The sequence below is a fragment of the Mixophyes fleayi genome, chromosome 4, assembly GCF_038048845.1.
Source record: "Mixophyes fleayi isolate aMixFle1 chromosome 4, aMixFle1.hap1, whole genome shotgun sequence".
In the NCBI taxonomy this organism is placed as follows: Eukaryota; Metazoa; Chordata; class Amphibia; order Anura; family Limnodynastidae; genus Mixophyes; species Mixophyes fleayi.
This window is the reverse complement of record NC_134405.1, coordinates 111,313,812-111,330,374: the sequence shown is the minus strand read 5'-3', so window position 1 is coordinate 111,330,374 and position 16,563 is coordinate 111,313,812.

The following is a 16,563-nucleotide window of genomic DNA, read 5'->3' as shown; positions in this document are numbered from 1 at the left end:
ATCAGGACTTTTAATCGTTGGTAAGATCGTTAACGATATTGCATTGTGATAAATCTTCTGTAGTGTGTACCCAGCCTTACAGTGTATGTTTGGTGGAGGGGGTTTGTTTCAAAGACCATTCGTGTTTGGCAACAATGTATAATGAATGAAGTCACCCAAAAATGGCAATGCCATTTCTAGAATCTTTCTTTTCTATACTTCACTAGCCACTATAATTGAACATGTAAAATTTTTTTAGAAATACTATGTATTTTATGTATAAAACAGGGATGTGTAGTAGAGTTCTATACCTGCCATGAATACTAAGGGACATTTTAAGGCAGTCAAACATACTTTACTTAGTGCTGGAGAATAAATGTTGTACATAGATTTTGTCTCTCTATACAGACTTTGAGCAAATATTAGAGATTTCAGACTCCCCCCGTCCCCCTGTCCCCCCTCCCTCCCAATTTTTATATAAACTTTGAGCAATAGGTAGTTGCAAACATTGGTTATGTTAGGTAGGCACTTGGCGAGACCTGGGAAGTGCAGAACAGCTTTTTTTTTGACACATCTCATTTTACTACTAAAAGTATAGAAATAGATTTAAAATATACAGAGGTAAAATAGTAGTTTTCTGATTGTTTTGGTGTGGCTTGCTAATGTTAGTCCCCAAAAGACTAATTTAGAAAATAAAATATACTGCTCTTGGCTAATTCCCCATAACCTGTTCTGAACTTTAGGCAACATTCTAATCTATCGATGTGATACAACATAACATTAGGATACTGTGGTCACAACTGCTACTGATGTAATAAGTCTATTTTTCATATTCAATTGACTAGTTTATCATTTCTGTAATTAATAGAATAATCCAGGTCAAATATTAATAGCTTAAATGGAAAACTATATATCACCAACATTTTTTTGCAGTATTTATTTTGCAGAGAATGCTTTGTCATACATACCAGTCCATACCTCGGTGGTGTTCACAATTTAACTTCTCTAACCCACACACAAAAGTCAACATTGTCCAAAGCCATTTAACCGATCAGTACATTTTTTATTTTTTGGGGAATTGGGAGGAAACCTATCTGAATATGGAGATATCCTATAAACTCCACACAGTGTCCTGGTTGAAGTGGAACCCATGGCCTCAGTTCTGTGAGGCGGCAATGCTCATAAGTTGTTGGTTCAGTGTTGCTTACTCCACAGGTGTAAATCGGAATATCAATATGAGGACATTAGAATAGTTGTTACAAGGTGGGCAAATTATGGTAAAAAAAAAAAAAGTTTGAATACAGATATGTTCCTGGTATTTTGATAACTAAAACCTACTGTTATCCCTTTCATTGTATGGCTAAGAAGATATTGGAACAAGGGGTTAAGTGAAACAGTATTATGAATACCTAAATAATAAAATGCAATATTTCAAAGGTTAAAACTGGAAAATCACTAGTATTTTTTTGTTTGTGTCTGTGTAAAGAAAGTTAGCAGTGGGGGGCGTGGCCGGGAAGACACCCAAGACTGTCGCATTTGCCTGGAGCTCCGTGCCGAAAGAATAAAAACACCAATTACTGGCGATCCACACCCCAAAAAATCTGTCCTGTAGCGCTCTTCTCTCCCCTTGAGAGTTACGGCGGGCTTATCTGGCAATTTGGAGCCCTCCTCACGGCCCCGGCTGTTTGAGTAGCGCTGCTGCTTTAAAAACCTGACAGCTCCGATCGGAGGACTGTGAGACGGGTGCCACACCACTTGCCTATATTGCCCAGATGATTGGGTCCGTCTTCCCAGGTGTCCTTGCCATCCCTGAGGTTTGGGGAAGCTTGGTGCTGCGGGACCGGAAGTCCTTGGATGCCATCGCGCCCTTCTCTTCCGGCGAGTGGACTCTCGTGGCGCCTGCTGGGACGTGTCGTGCAGTGGAGAGGGGTGGAGTCACGCTTCACTACATAGCGGAGGTAGGAGAAAACATCCCTCTGATAATAACAAGCTCCCCGGCAGATATCTCTATTGCTCAGTGAGGCAGTTAGTCTATTCATTAAACCATACTGAGTCATTCCAGAAGGCCTGTGAAGCACATAGTATATAGTGGCTGTTAAAGCCTCATTGAGACTGTTTCCACTCATATTCAGAACGGGGGAGTGGCTAACCTTGGTCTCCAAAGGGTTAATCCCTGTTCCACACAGTCTCTGTAATTGCTTTCCTAGTGGCAGCACTGAAAACTACTGTCTCCTACTCAAGCTCATTTTGGTTTCTGAGGTCACAGCTCCACCTAGTGCTTACCTCCAGTACTACACTGCACTGTTGTGGTCATTCAATATAACAGATTGGAGATTATTCTCTTACGAGATTAGATTTAACAAGCCACCACCTGTGTTGTGACGATAACCTACCTATGCTGTGCTACCTTCTCCACCTGCCTGTATACTTACCGTCCATTATGCAGTAATCTTCAATGTCCTGCCTGGGCCTGATGTGCTCTATGATTTTCTAAACTCTACTGTGCAGCACCCTTCTTCTCCCCCCAACCTCATCACCCTCCTGCCCTATTTACCGTACTATATCCTCAACAAAACCAGCATGTCGCAGAAGAACAGAAAACCCTCAGGCAACTCTGCCATGTCTAACTTCTTCGGGACTAAAAATAAAGCTTCGCAAGCCTCTACTGACGCCTCAGAAACCTCACTTCTCGCCTCACCATCTGATCTAGATCCTCAGATCCAGGCAGTTATGACAAATTTGTTGGAGGGAGTCAAAGAAGCCTTCAAGCAGGAACTCTCAAAGGCAGTGAACTCAAACTGGAACTCTCCTCCTTGGGTACGCGTACTGACACTCTAGAAACAAAAACTGACGACCTCTATCGCTCCCAAGCGACATTTGACAGAGAATTATCCCGTCTAAATGAAGAAGTTGAGTCCTTAAAAGAAAAACAAGAGGACTCTGAAAACCGCTCCAGGCGTAATAATATTCGAGTCCGTAATGTGATCGAAGAGATTTCACCATCTGAAATTCAACCGTTTCTCAAAGACCTCCTTTTTACATCTACTTCCAGGTCTATCAGATTCTGACTGCATGATGGACCGTGCGCACCGCACCCTCAGAGCCAGACCAGCTTCTGACCAACCCCCATGTGATATAATTGTGCGCTTTCACTACTATTACATCAAAGAGCGTATTCTAACTCACACAAGGAATTCCACCTCAATTTCCTTTCGTGATATGGACATACAACTCTACCAAGACCTTGCTCCTTCCACTATTCAAAAAAGAAGAGCTCTTCAGCCTATCACCAAGATCCTGCGCCAGCACAATATCCGCTACCGCTGGGGATTTCCCTTTCAACTCCAAATCTTTGCGGCAAACACCACTCATCACGTTAAAACCCTAGACCAAGGCCAGGAAGTACTAGCCAAGCTGAACATTCTTCCCGACTCCAGATCACTATCCAGCGCTACCCTAAGGCAAGACCGATCTCCACCTCCAGCTCCTGAGTGGTCTAAGGTTCCTCGACGTCGAGCTCGGGATGACTCTCCAACCTGAAATGTTTAGATGTTCTAGTATATCTTATTTTATTGTTTTCCATACCCATTAGTCCGGAGGTGCCTATTCCAGTAGGTTTCGCCTTGCAGAACTTATTCTTCCAACTGCAATTTGCCCAATATAGACGTCTTTTACACTTTATATTGTATTTTCTTTTGGCACCTCAATTCGGACACTGGCTGAAATATAACCTCCACCTATAACTTTAGTTAGATGTCTCTACCCCATACATCTCATAGTCTTCAGCTTGGTATCTTCCGTTCTCGTTTACATATTACAATTGTTGTTACTACGTTCTTATATTTTAGGGTATTCTCTACTTGCCTTAAATTATAGTTATTTAGTTTTGTATTATTGAACTGTACTAATGTATAATATGTCTTTGCTCATTCTACCCTCCCCTCCTCTATTTTCCTATTTCCCTTTCCTCCCTTCCCCCTCCCTTCTTGTCCCCTCCCCTACTGCACAATTTATCTATGCATCTGAATAACTTGTGAATGTTAATCCCTTTCTAATAGCCGTATCCAGTTTATTAGACAGAGCCATCGACGCAGGTGGCAAACCTGACTGGATGTATCCTTTCCACCCCCCACGCTCCCTATACGACTTTTGTTCAGCTATACTATGTTTATTAACAATATGTCTGGATCCCTCCGTTAAAGGGTTTCTGCCCAATTGGGCTACTCTTTTTTCTTTTTCTTCTTCTTCTTCTCTCCTTTTTTCTCCTTTCTCTCCTAGTGGCTTTCTCTTCTCTCCTCCCTTTTCCCCTTTCCCCTCCCCTCACATTTAAAGCTCCCTGGTCCTACCCCCTTTACTGTTACAGCTTCCATATGAGTCATTTAGCGACGAACAAACCACTCCGGCCTCTATGACCCTGAAACGTCTTTCCATTAACGTCAACGGCCTCGACTCCCCCCGCAAACGCACAATAGTCCTTGGAGCCTGCAGAAGGGAAAAAGCGGACATAGTCTTCCTCCAGGAGACTCACCTTACAGGTTCACACACTCAACTCCAGGGTAAGCAATTCTACCAGACTTTTTTTGCCTCAGCTAACTGTAAAAAATCTCTAATACCCCTAACAACTCAAGCGGGCATTGTCCCATTCTCATGGTCTGACCATGCGGGGGTATACATTCTTCTCGACCTCCTCCACCACTATTCACGCCCCTTTAGATGGCGCCTAGACGACTCCCTGCTTTTAAATACTTCCTTCTTTATGGACATTAAATCAGCTATATCTGATTACTTTCAAGAGAACACCACTCAGGAATTGGCGCCTGGCGTAATATGGGAAGCTCACAAAGCTACCATTCGCGGGCGACTCATAAGTGTTGCCTCGCAGGTAAAGCCGCCCTAGAAATCTCCTCATTAGAGCAACGTATCGCCTCTCTTCTGACTCGGCATAAGCTGTTCCCTCATCCATCTCTATTAACACAAATTAGCTCTTTAAAGGGCCAGCTTAATTCACTTTTGTCTCGGCGGGCAGCATCCATATTACAGAAACTTCAGCAACGCTTCTATGATAAGGCAGACAAGGCGGATTCATTGTTCGCGCGGAAGCTCCGCCAAAGGCGTGTCCGAGGAGCTATTGACAAACTCCACAAGAATTCCACTAATTCAGTAACATATGACCCCCTAGAAATTGTTAAGGAATTTGGAGACTTCTACGCTTCCCTTTATAACCTTCCTGGCTCCCCATCCCGGGGGGGATCTCCTATCGGATTCTCTGGAGTCGTACCTAGCTAATCCCCCCCCCTTTTCCACACCTCTCTCAATCCCAGCTCACTTGCTTAAATGGGGACATCACTGCAGATGAAGTAAAATTAGCTATAAAATCCCTTAAACCCGCCTCTGCTCCCCGTCCTGATGGCTTTTCAGCACAGTACTATAAAAAGTTTTCCGCTGACCTTGTTCTTTATCCAATATCCTTCTACACCCAAATTCTGGAGGGGGCCTCTTTTGACTCTGCTACCACGCTTGCCAATATTGCAGTAATTCCTAAACCTGGGAAAGACCCTCTCTACTGTGCGGGCTATAGACCCATTTCCCTCCTCAACGTAGATCTCAAGCTCTACGCTAAAATTTTGGCTACCAGGCTTAACCCCCTGCTCCCCAAACTGGTTCACCCGGACCAAACGGGCTTCATCCCAGGGAGGCAGGCCCCCGACAACACTAGAAGATCCATCAATTTGATTCACTCTACATAATGGAAAATTGCCCTCCCTCATGATGGCCTTGGATGCGGAAAAGGCGTTTGACCGTATCTCTTGGACATTTATGAGGGGGGTTCTCGAATCCATGGACTTTTGTGGTAGGTTTCTAACTGGCATTTTGGCTCTCTATAGAAACCCCTCTGCTATGGTTTCGGTCAATGGCCTAACCTCCAAACCATTTACAAATTCTAATGGCACTCGCCAGGGTTGCCCCCTCTCCCCATTGATCTTCGACCTTATAATCGAACCATTAGCAGCCAGAATTCGTTGCAACCAATCCATTTCCGGTATAAAGGTCGGTTCTACAGAAAGCAAAATTGCTTTGTATGCAGATGATGTCCTTATTAGCATATCTAGCCCCATTACCTCTCTAATTCCGAAAGGAGAGGGGGGAGACACTTATGGGCACTTCTCGGGCTACAAAATTAACCCTGCCAAAACTGAAACTTTGGATTTCTATATCTCTAAAACAGATAAAGCAATCCTAGATCAAGCATTCCCCTTCACTTGGCATCGCCATAAAATAAAATACTTGAGGATCTTCCTTACCAAAAATCCCTCCCATCTATTCCAAGCTAATTTCCCCCATACTCTCTCCCAAATTAAGAAAGATTTCAACACCTGGTCCCTCCAATTTATCTCCTGGATAGGTCGTATAAATTCTGTTAAAATGAATATTCTTCCCAGACTGTTATACCTTTTTCAAACCCTACCTATTCGAATTCCCCCCTATGTATTTAAATTCCTCCAATTTGAGTCTTCTAAATTTATTTGGGCAGGTAGACGCCCGCGATTACGACTCGGGGTCCTACAGAGATCCTCGCGGGGTGGTGGTCTAGGTATACCTAATTTTAAAAAATACAACCTATCTGCTCAAATGGCTCAGTGTGTCCTATGGAACGGTCCTATTTTTGCTAGGGTCTGGGTGACACTAGAGGCGGAGAGTCTGGGGATGCTTACTCCTGCCTCCCTTCTGTGGATTCCAAGGGCTCATCGCCCCAAAAAAAGCTTTGTCTCATCCCGTAATCTCTCACTCTCTAGCTATATGGGACTCATCCATCAGGCTCTATGGTCTCTCTCCGCATCCATCACCAATTATCCCCCTTTTTAATAACCCTGATTTCCCTCCTGGCCTATATCATTCAGCATTCCTTCCGTGGCATTCCCGAGGGATACGTTTCCTAAATGACATAACCCGCGATATAACATTTCCCCAATTTACGGACATTCAAACTAAAATTGGCTTACACGGATATTTTTATCAATTCCTGCAAATTCGCAATTTTCACTCCTCAAAACTACGTCTTATTTCTCGACATCTCACAACAATTGAAACACTATGTCTGCGCCAGGCATCGACGTCAAGTCTTATTTCTAATATCTACTCTGAACTAATTGCTCCCTCTACTCCTCCTCGAGACCCTCATGAGATGTCATGGGAACATGACCTGGGCTCTCCTCTTGATGACGAGAAGTGGTCAGAAATTCGGGACAATGCTGCCTCCAGCTCAATCTGCGTCCGAATAAAGGAACATGTTTACAAACTCCTTTATCGATGGTACTATGTTCCTACTCGACTATAAAAGATACTGACTGATTCCTCTGACAGATGTTGGCGTCTATGCTCTGGCGCGGGCTCTTTCTTACATATATGGTGGGACTGCCCGAAACTGATTCCCTTCTGGCGCAAAATTAAAGCTTTGATAGAAATGTTAATTCAAACCCCCTTACCCTTCGACCCTAAATTTTTCATTCTACCCCTCGGGTTCCCCACGGCCACAAGACACCAAAATAAACTTGCTTGTCACATTATTTCAGCGGCCACATGTCAAATCGCCATAGATTGGAGGCAGGCTGCCCCCCCTTCATTCTCCGCTGTAACTACTAGGATTTGGCATACGTATAAGATGGAATACATGACTAGCATTATACGAAACACGGGCAAATTTTTTAACAAGGTCTGGGACCCCTGGATGTCTCACTTCCAATACCGCTCCCCCTTTACCTAATCATACCCCCTACCCTTACGTAACCCTTTCCCCTCCCATCTCATTGCCTCTGGCTCAAGAGGGATTTCCCACGCTCCTCTCCCTCTCCCCCTCCACCTCTCATCTTCCTCTTTTTCTTCCTTCTCCTTTTCTTTTCTCTCTTCTCTTTTAAATATATAAAAATGCCGGTCTTTATTTCATAGAATCTGTGCTATTTTATCTCTGAAACATGAAGACTTCTGCTTCACTATACAATGCACTGATTATACTCTGTTTGATATAACATGTATCCTTTTGCATTGTTAATTCTATTTTGACCGCTAATAAACACTTATTTAAAAAAAAAAAAAAGAAAGTTAGCAGTAGCTTCTGGACTAGTAAAAATTTCTTCATGTGGTGTCCCAAACAGGTACCAAGATAAAGCCTGCACGTCCACACCAAACACTGCCCAGTTCTCCAGTGTTCAGGACTTGAACCTCTGTCTACTGCTGCTCATCTGAAAATCAGATGTGGTGATCCTGCTGCTTGTGCATTATTTAGAGCAGTTGCTTACTTAATGCAATACTTTTGCTTTTTATTCAAAATGTAACTATACACAAAGCAAATAAGTTAAAGGATATATATACTTTAACTTTTTAGATTGGACCGTCTGGAATAGAAGCAGTCATTTTGAACCAATATTCAAGGAAAAAAGAGGCATGCAAGATAGCAACAAGATGAGAGGTTGTGAAATAAGTTTGGAGAGGGCCCTGCTTCTAAGCAAGCGTGACTTAGGTTGGAGTTTGGGGCAGTAGGCTATCTGTGACCCGCAGGTGAAGTGGAGTGAGTTGTGATTGAGTAGACGTCAAGCTGTCTGAAAACACCTATTTTCTGGAGAATGGAAACGTCTCTGATGTGTGGTGGGTAAGAAGAAGTCTTTAAAGATGGGAGTGAGCTGATTATGAGAGAGAAGGGGAGGTGGAATGGAGAGTATATTGAGATGTGGGAAGTGGTGGTGATGGCATTGTAGAACATGGTATGTTGGATTGGATTATGGGGTGCTAGCAGTGATTTGAAGTGGGCTGGTATACAGTGGTATGCCATACCGCCACTTCTTCTGCCTTCATTGTTAAACTATCAAATTCCATTTACTTACATGTTACATAGCACCGTTTCTGAATTTCCACTGGGAGCCAGTGTATGGATTTTCAATATGGAGCAGCAGATGTGGAATGGCACAAGATGATTAGTCTTACAGCAGCATTTAGAATGGTTTTAAGTGGGGACAGATGGATGAGGAAAATGGCAAATAGGAGGTTGTAGTACTTGGCACTATTTCATGGGGGATACACCATTGGATTGCTTGTGAGTATTGAAGGAGAGAACAAAAGATTGGGTAAATTGTGGTGTTGAGCTTTAGGTAGCGTTGGATCATCCATGTGGAGACACTGTCACATGAGAGAGGGGCGAGATGGTGTTGGGTGTTACCTGTGTAGAGATGAGACTGGAGGTCAAATCAGTGCATTAGTTATGGAGGGAAGATGGCAAATAACAGATATTTGTGGGACCCCAACAGACAGTGGGTCAGTGGAAAGGAGTATGAGAAAAGGGAGACACTGAACAAGAAGTTGGATAGGTAGTAAGCAAGCCAGGAATTACTTGTATCACAGGTCAATGGAATGAAGTGTGCAGCGGAAAAGGGTGATCCGTGGGGTTTAAAGCGGCAGAAAGGTCCAGGAGAATGAAACGCAATCCTTGAGTAAATCTTTAGTCCACTTTTTAAGGGCATTCTCTGTTAAATGCTGGGAGCAGAGACCAGGCTGCAAAGGGTCAAGTAGGGATTGTGTTACAGAAAGAAGTTTAGGTGGCTAAGTCTGGTCAAGTAGCTTAGCTGGCAGACAGAGTGAAGAGAATTTTTTGTTTTTTTGGGAGGGATTGGTGAAATGACTGCTTGGTTTGATGATGGAAATAGGCTAGTTAGTAGTAAGAGGTGAGAGAATGAAAATAATTAGGGGTAGGTTGTGGATTGGAGAGGATGAGTAGTCAGGGATCTCGTCCTCTGTAATGGGTAAAATCTATTGAGTATGAGTGCAGGAGTAGGTAGGTGTCCAAGTCATGAGGAGAAATCTTGTCTGATGAAGAGGGAAAAGGTTGTTGAAATTGTCAAAGAAGCAAGGTTAGAGAATTGGGTAGATCTAAGAAGTGAAGTAAGTTTGCTTGGGAAGGGCCAGTGTTGTAAGATGAAAGCATGAATCTATATTGAAAGAAACCTATATTGTAGCAAGATTTCCTTCAGTGACACTCAAAAGTGCTAGAGTACTTCTGCAGGTAGCATGATAGCTTTATGTGCCATGGGTTGGAATGTTTGTGGTGGCTGGAACTGCCTTGTGTAGGACTGAGGGGAGAGTGATTTTATTATATTTTTTGAGAGAAGAAGCTGCTAGTTTAGGGCATGATGGGAAAGTCATAAGAGAAAACTAGGTCTAGTGATGTTGAAGGTTCAAGACCACTTGGGTTTCTTTGTGTGCATGTGGATTTGGATGCAGGCTAGAGGTCAAGGGCATGTGATCTTAGAAAGGGAAGGCAAAATTGAGAAGTTAGAGGGAGCTTGAGAAGACTGTCCCTCACAGTGGGTGGAGACGTTGTACATTGGAAAACATATTTAGAAATAGTGGAGGTTGTAAATGTGATTGGGGATGTTGAAATGACTAGTTTAAGAATTGGTATGTCAGTAGCTTGTAAATATAGGAGCCAGGAAGCTAGGACTCTGGCAGAAGAACATTAGAACATGAAGGTGGAGAGGGAAGAATAGGCTGATGGTATAGGTTTTAAAGGAAGAGGAGGAGAACAGAGTTCTGCATGTATGTATTTTCAAGTAAGAAAAGTGCAGGAGAAGGTTGGTGGGGCATGAGGGAATATCCTGTGGAATGGTTGATTTTGTCTTCAACGTAGGTGACAAAGTCATTGGTTGTGGGGAAGAAAGAGGGAGATGAGCAGGGAAGAGTTGAAGGTGACAAAAATGCTTTTAGGGTTAGAAATTTGGTTGGCTATTAGAAAAGTGAAATAGGTTTGCTTGGCAAAGAATGGCAGTGTTATAAGATGAAAACTTGAACTTCTAGTGAAGAAATTCTGCTTTGCAGCATGATTTTCTGCACTAGTGCTCAGCAGTACGGGAGCACTTTTGCAGGTAACGGGTCTGTTTGTTGTGTCATGGTTGAGGTTTGGATTGTCAGAGACTGGATGAGGTGGCTGCAGCTGTCTTGTCTGGAACTGCAGCTAGCTGTTTTAGAAAGAGGCTGCTAGATCAGGACGGGTAGTAGTTTTAGAGAAAATGAGAAGTGGATCATACAAAGTTGTTACTCTGTGCGTATGGATTTGGGTGCAGAGGGGGTAGGCAAAACAAGTGATGGAGCAAAAGCGGGAGAAGATTAGGTTAAAGCAGTGTCCATCACAGTGGTTGGAAGATGAAGTCCAATGAGAGAGAACACAGGAAGAAGTAAGCATAGTGGTGGTGTCAATGGAAATCATAATGCATGAGAGTAGGTAGGTTAAAACATTAAATATGTGAAAGAATTGGGAGACTGGTCCTCGGGTTACAGTAATATGATGGTGAAATGGACAGAGTAGATTATTTATGGTGTAGACTTCAAAAGGAACAAATGGAGGTTCCAGCAGTATGACTCAGAAAGTGCAGTATGGAGAAAGAAGGATGCCTACTCTGCCACCATGTCTATCTTCAGGTCTGGCAGTGTGACAGAGTCCCCTGTAGGAGAGAGCTTCAGGTGACTGTTTTAAAAGAAGTAAGCCAGGTGTTTGCAATGCTAAGCAGGTTGAGTAATTTTTAAATTAATAGATGATGGACGGATGCAAGTTTATTACAGATGTGGATAAGGTTGAAGGAACAAGGTGGATAGGAGGTTTGAGTGTAATGATGTTTGACCTTATACTGGGGATTGCACAGGGTCCAGACTTAGGTGAGATGTTTCCAGCAGCCATGAGGAGTAGTATGATAAACAGGGCATGGGAAGTTGATTTATGGGTGTGAGGTTTATTTTTGCTTGGTGGGTGAGAAGAACATTTTATGGGTTCAGACAAAGAAGGAGGGAAGCAGTGATGTCAAAATAATAAAGGGGTAAATTTAGTAGGTGCATGGTGGAGAGGTGTAAATGAATGTGGACTATGTGTGGTAAGTACTGAGAGAGAGCGGAGGAATGATTGATCCAGCTAGTGTAGGACAGTTGAGGAGGTGAAGCAATTTATTTGAGGCGATTCACAGACTGCAACATAGTATGACCCAACTCTTTCTGACATCTTTCACATTTATTGTTAGTTATCGAGTCCAGGGCTCAACTCTAGATGCAGTTTAATATGGCTATGAAGCTATTCAATTTGGATTAGGTGGTATCTTGCACATTATATTACACTTCATGTGCTCATTTCAGCAGCCAGATCAGTCTCCTACCTATCCAAAGTCTTCTAGAAAGGTCAAAGACACATCTAATATATAAATGCTTAGTGGCGTCTGTGTGTGGGAAAAAAAAACCAAGTTGCAGCGCCACCTGCTGGGCAGAGTTATACACTGACCTACTAAATTCTTAGTGTGTGTGGGAAAAAAATTTCAAAAAGGGCTGAAATTTAGTAGGGCTCAAACTCATTTTCGTGAGGTAATTTTACCTCATGAACACACATGTCTAGAGGCGTGCGTTAGTGTGTGTGTGGAAAAAACTTCTCAGAAAGGGCTCATCCAATTGACCTGAAATTTGGTATACTGACATTATTTGACAAAAAAATTTGAATAGTCAAGTCAGTTAACTTCCATCATCCCCCCTTCCCCCCGTGGGAGGGGTAGTAAAGGCTAAATTTACGAGTTGAGGGGTCAAACTCATTTTCGTGAGGTAATTTTACCTCATGAACACACATTAAAAAGGCCGCTTGCGTCGGGAACTAACGCTCTTCCCCTGAGGAGGCCTGGGCTAGGTCCAAATGCATGACGAGCCTTTTTAAGACCTTAAGTAGCTTGATTTGACTAGAATGCATGAGTATCATGTACGGGTTAACTTGTATTTAATATGTGCCATAAAAAAATTTAAACTGGTTCCTTGAGTTGTGTTCAATGAGGCACCTACTCAACTATGTCTCATTTAAGAGTGACAGCAGATAGGCCAGTTTGTGACTGAAAGGGATGTCTTAATGGTAAGTATCGGGTAAACATTGTATTAGGAATGCTGAAGCCCATATTATACTGCTAACAGAGCATTTGAACTGTCTGTGTTAGCCTGTATGTGTCATGCAAGGCACGGCTAGATAATAAAGATATAAATCTGGTAACGCAACCAGACGCTCTTCCCAGTAGCTCTTAGCACTACAGAAAATTTCTCAAGATGCGATATAGTTAACCATTTTACCAATGACTGGGGGAAAAAAAAAACACCAATCCCAATCAGCATGCCAATTCATGAGTACGCACTAAACATGTTTTACAAGATTTACCTTCAGATTTGTGCTTCATCTGTCCTAACCATTGGTTAAAAATGTCAGGACTCTGTACACTCCATAGAGATCTATGGACACTGCTGGTCATGAGTGCATACATTGCAAATGATATGATGTGCTTTGAAATGATAATTGTTCATCGTTGGACAGTACACGCTAATATGATATCGGGCTGAACAGTCGTTTATCACGTGATTGGCCTGATATTTGGCTGAAAAACATGTAATGTGTACCCAGCCTTAGTCTATCTCTAGCCAGTCTAAAGGAAGAAAAATCCATATAGGAAAGAATACTGTCTGAATCATGAAAATGTTTCAGAAGCTTCACTGAGGCAGCTTAATACATAATAAAATATGAAAATTTAGACAAAATAACAATTGTAATAATATATGCACAACCCACAAATGATTGCGGACAACTAACTGATCATCTTACCTTCATAAAATGAATTATATTTAAAGGCAGGAATCTGGTCATACCTTTGTGAAATATGAATTCCTAGATATTTAAAGTTGTTAGCAACCTATAGTATAGACCCTGGGATAATATTAATCTCGTCCTATGGAAATAATACAAATATTCCAATTGACCATGAATCTAGACAAGTAACCAAACTGCTGTCTGGCCTTGAGCAAATCTAGAAGAGATGTGTCTGCATCAGCTAAGCATACAAGTGTATTGTTTCCAAACCTTAATTGTAGTGATGTTTCTAATTAAAATAGTTAATGGTCGTTAATAAATGCAAATAATACAGTGTATTGTGGGCACCCCTGCCTAGTAATCCTACATCTTGGAAATAAATGGAGACCATTCCATCGGAAGAGATGTGAGCCTGAAAAGTTTGACAAAGCAATAGAACTCAAGAAAGAAAATCGATTCTAAAAAAAACTTCCACATATAGTTCTACTAAATGTAGATTAATGCTTTTATCAATATTCATGGTGACCTCCACTATAATGCTAGCATGTTCTTCTAAGACACAAATCTCATATGGTTTGGACCACACTAATTTTCTTTCTCTCCACCCATGGCATTATTCTTAGTATTACAACATCCTTCACCCCCCTGCATCATATTGCCCCCCACACTATTCCACTTCCCTCTAATTAAAACTCATAAACTCATGGGTTTTTGTTCCTTAACTGTAATATTCTCAACTTGTTGACACAAAATAAGACATGTTAAATCATACAATCATCCTTGCTACCTTTTAATCCTTCTGCTTCTAGCAGCTGGTGATATGTCACAAAATCCAGCCCCCCCTCCCCCCCTACATCTTCCATACATGTCATTCTGATTCTGTACACTATGGAAATCCAGCAAACCTCAAATGTATCACCTGTCAACCCATCACTTTAAACTCATTTAAATGTTCCCTATGGAATGAATGCTCTTTAACAAATTACCCTTTATTCATGACCTCCATCATAAACATTCACAAACCTCTGGCAATAACAAGGCTCACACCATCAGACACTTCCTCAACCACAGCCGTTTCACACAGTGGTCTCCACTTCACTACACTTCTAGACCTGGAAGCAGATAAGAAGGTACAATTAGACTTGTCATTTGGCCACAGTTCTAACTGTTCATTCATTAAAATTCCCACTTTTTTTTTTTACTTTGATTTTGAAATATTGTAACAAAAACACAATAAATAAAATATTGAAAAAATAGGCTTAATTAGTATACAACAAAGAACTGCAGAGCTGAGAAATACAAAAAAAATCTACAAGAATATTGCATTAATTATTCAGGCATTGGAACTGGTCGTCGCCAGAGAGGAAAAATACAAATCGAAGAAAGACAGAGAAAATGATCTCAGAGGTGGGCACAACTTTAAAGAACAGACATCTAAGGTGTCGCTGTAAAAAGACAGGAAAAACTGCAAAAACGCTGGGGAACACAGGTGAGTATGGAGATTACAGGTACTGCCTGGGATCCCAGACTTGGTGGAACTTGTCATCTGTATTGTGCAAATGATGGGTGATCTTTTCCATTCTGGCAATAAACCAAATGTAGGACCACAAGGCAGACATATGAGGGGGGTCAGTCTGTTTCCAAGTCTTGGGAATTAAGCAGCATACTACTGCAAGGATATGGGAAGCTAACTTTGCATAGTGCTTATTAGCATCCAGAAAGGGGTAGCAGAAGAGGAAGGACCATGGGTCTTTCTGGACGGGACACGGAATATGATAGAAGATGAGGGCCCTAACTTGGTCCCAAAAGAAGGATATTTTTGGGCATGACCACCAGATATAAAAAAATGTACCCGGCTGAGCACATCCATGCCAGCAGGATGTGGACACCCCTCCATAGAGAGCCAACAAAGTGTCTAAGTTGGTAATACTCAGACCACAGATCATGACAAGAGAGAAAGGTGCCTTGTTGTAAAAGATCACCAGCAAACCGAATACCAGAAGCAATCCAGGCATTAGAGAAAGTGGTGGAGAGCCCCGGAGGGAAGTCAGGCTTCCCCCAGAGAGGTAGAACGGAAGAGGAGGATGGACAGGATGTCTATATGGTGCGACCACAGAGTAATAAAAACACCAAGATATTTAGTTTTCTTCTTTTGCCTACGAATGTTGAGTCAAGAGGTGAGGGCTTGACCGTTCCTGCTAGGGATATTAAGCAACAGAGCTTCTGATTTGCCATTGTTAATTTTGTAGCATGAGTGACCACCGTAGTGATGAAGAATTTGGAAGAGGCAGAGGCGGAGCAGTGATGTTCTCAGCTGTTGGAGGGTCAAGAGGATATCAGCAGCAAAGAGAGATAGTTTGCAAGATCCCCGTCTTTAAACTTCTAATATCAGGGCAGGCTCGGATCGCTGCAGCAAAGGGTTTTATGACAATGGCAAAGATAAGAGGAGAAAGGGGGAAGCCATGTCGGGTACCATTAGAGATGGACATAGGGTCAGAAGGAGAACCATTGATCATGAAACTTGCTGTGGGGTGGTAATATAGGGCTTTAAAACCAGTAAGAATGCTTCTAGATATACCAAATGCTAATAAAGCTTGGGACGTAAAATTCCAGTCAAAAGCTTTCTGAGTGTCTAGGGCAGGCTTGGCCAACCTGTGACTCTCCACATGTTGTGAAACTACAGTCCCAGCATACCTTGCCAATTATCGTCTGGCTATCCACTGGCAAAGCATGCTGGGGCTTGTAGTTTCATTACATCTAGAGAGCCACTGTTATGCCAGGCCTGGTCTAGATCTTGTGCAGAACGGAGGTGTCGAGTTGGGAGATATTTTGAGACAGTCGAGGAAGTGTATGTCGGTGCAATTTTGTTGACGGCCTTGTATGTTAGAAGAATTTTATATTGGATTCTTTGAAATACAGACAACCAATGTAGAGACTGACAGTGGCTCAGC